Below are 2957 nucleotides of genomic sequence, written 5' to 3' on the forward strand. Positions count from 1 at the left end.
AATTTACATGATAAAGATATGAACAATGAATTTGAACAGTCCTTATCAACGGATCTGCAATTGGATGCAGCTCTTAATTTAGGCATACCTAACAGTATGCCATTCATGATACCCAGATTACACCATTTGTCACCCAGATTGCAAACAAAAAATCAGCTGATGTATTGCCATATAAGTATAAACTAGGGTGGTCTGCCTATTCCTAACATTGCCATTCGTGCACATGTTTGCAAAGTATGAATAAAGTTGATTTCATTTTCATTTTCATTTTCATTTAATCCAACAGGTAAGTTATGATTGTTCAAAGAAGACCCTTGTTAATGTATACATTTTTAACAGGTTTACAGACCCTAAACAAGTTAGGTGTTGAATTACTATTTGAATGGCATTTGATTTTGAAATGACTGTAGGTTTAAAAAAAATGTACAAAACATGCTAATAACAATTTAATGGTAATCTTTCATATGATTATCTCTTAGATATTATGTGTATTGTTTAAAACATTTTTAGATTATTATTTCAAATTACCCGTAGAAGGTTTTCTTCAATTATCAAAAATCATAACCCTGCTGTCGCTGTTTTATATTGTATTTATCCTGTTTTATTATTACAGAGTTCAATAATGACTATGAAGCTGGCTGCAGTACAAGTTGCCCTAGTGGAAGCAATCCGTTGCACTCTCAATTGAACATACCTGATTTGAAAAAGGATGAGGCCGCAGAAACTCAAGTTAGTGTCGTAGCTTTTATCTTTGTTATCAATACTTAACACATTATTTATTTGCTTTCTTAATTACTTGTTGTGCACTTCTATAAATGTATACTTATACGTTTTTCACTTTTTACTTAGGGGTTTTAAGTAATATAGGTTTTTTTAACAGAATGAAAATAAAATTAGTAACTCTGCACAACATATCTCTGGTCACTGTCGTAAGATTCCCTTGTTTTTAGGTTCTTTGAGTGCTGAGCATTGTGACATCTATTAATGATTTGTCTGATAAAAGTTGAAATTTTGAAACTCCGTGTTATTACGCTCCTGTGCTCCAATCTTGTTGGTTTGTGAACTTAGTTTGACGAATTTACTAGAGGTGGGCCGATACCAATATTCAATACCAAAATACTCTCGATACCAGCGGTATTGAGGTATCGTCGATACTCGATACTTGCCTGTTTTGAGTTCGATACCAATACTGACACTGAACGGTACGAATCGGTGCGGATTAAGTCAGTTCAGAGCGGGTAAATTGCCGTTATGAATCCTAGCTGTTTGCCTATTTAGTAAAGACAACCTTATTGGCTAGTTTTCAACTCCAGGGTTGATATTTGGTTTGGTTGATCACCACTGCGAGCGCTAGTGGCCTCGCCACTTTGATAGACACGACCTCATTGGCTAGTTTTCCATCCAGAGACGATGTTCGGCCAATCACGTGTAATGTGACAGCGACATGGATACTTGGTTTGGTTGTTCACCATTGCAAGCGCTAGTGTCCTTGGAATTTAATAGACACAATCTCATTGGCGATTGGACCCGGGACCGATTTACTTTTTCGGTTTGAAGTTTTTCGTTTTGAAGAACCATAGTTCTTTGATAATTTCTTTAAACATAGGCCTGTATTTTTATAAATTACAGATAATTTATGTTAGATCAAATCATTTTGTCCTGTACAACTCGTCAGGTATATCATGACCGGTGGCCTCGGGGCCTACTGCCCTCCCTCTAACGCACCCCACCGGTCATGCTATACCTGACGAGTTATAATTTTGTTATCATACTTTTTAAATTATTGATAAAAATACTAATGGTTTTAAACCTTCACTCCATTTTCTTCTATTAGTGGTATATATTTGGATGTCACAAAATCTAGGAAGGAGTGAACACTTAAACTTTGTTAGACTAATATTATTTGTAGGCTGATACTAATTTTTTGCAATATTTCTGTTCATAGCAGTACCAGTACAATGGGGGAGTTGTAATTAATATTCTCCGACATTGGAGGTTTCAGGGGAGAGGCTGAGGCGGAAGAATAGGTAGCAGAGGAACAGGAGATGGGGAACGAAGCGAAAAACGAAAAAAGACTAGTGTTGAAGAGAAATATGGTAATTTTTGCCATTTCCTCAATTTTAATACTTATCAATCCTGGATTTTATTTCATGTAGGCTGTAAATAATTTATAAGTAGGATTTCCCCTTGCGAGGCTTAGCTCACACTGAAGCAATGTTGTAAGGACAAAATATCCCGCCCGCACCAGTGGTGCCGGTACTGCAGGGCAAGAATTCCCGCACCTCGAACTCATAGTGTTAACCCTATTGAAATAATATTTGGTTTAACAAGTTCAGCCAAAAGTGGAAATCCATAGACATTTCAATTTAATAGCCATAATAATACTTTTTATATCATAATTAAGTAGCACATAAATTCAGAATATAGTCATTAATACTAATTGTTTTTCTGTATCTATTTCAGGCCTGATGAGGGGTGGATGGTGATGGGGGCATGGAGGATGAGAGATATGGCTGATTATGTTGATTAGGTTAATATTTGTTTTGAATATCAGTATTCTTTTATTTGCATTTTGTATCATTAAGATAATTTTATGTTTTTTAATGAAGGCGCTTTTTTAGTTTTAATACCTACTTTGTTGTACTACTGCCTAGTTTAATGAATAAACTGTTTATTATGTTTGTTGAAGTTATTACTTTCACTAACTGACATTGTCAATTAAAATAATTAGGTCAAAAGAGATATCTTGATATTAATTCATCTTTAACATATCCTTGTTGCTAATTACAACACAATTTTCATTAATGTAAATATTTTATTGACAAATAACTTACAAAGAGCTGGTTAAGATTTGCAAATCATATAGAAAGTAAGTATAATCATGTATAACTTTGCCTGTTCCAAAATTCAAGTTTACACTCTTACCATTGATTATAGAAAGATATAATTAACACTTT

General features: G+C 34.3%; 1 long non-coding RNA gene across 2 annotated transcripts; it reads left to right on the top strand.

Moving 5' to 3' along the window:
• Positions 1-622: 622 nt before the first annotated feature.
• Positions 623-2638, top strand: LOC128984587 (uncharacterized). 2 transcript variants are annotated; one of them, XR_008489993.1, is made up of 3 exons: positions 623-729; positions 1949-2096; positions 2464-2638. It is a non-coding gene; the product is annotated as an uncharacterized LOC128984587 (long non-coding RNA). The 2 variants fall into 2 exon arrangements; XR_008489994.1 differs by having other exon boundaries at positions 631-729; positions 1946-2096.
• Positions 2639-2957: the final 319 nt, after the last annotated feature.

Source organism: Macrosteles quadrilineatus, unplaced genomic scaffold (genome assembly GCF_028750875.1).
Source record: "Macrosteles quadrilineatus isolate MER2022 unplaced genomic scaffold, UCM_ALF_1.0 Scaffold_1__1_contigs__length_201487025, whole genome shotgun sequence".
In the NCBI taxonomy this organism is placed as follows: domain Eukaryota; kingdom Metazoa; phylum Arthropoda; class Insecta; order Hemiptera; family Cicadellidae; genus Macrosteles; species Macrosteles quadrilineatus.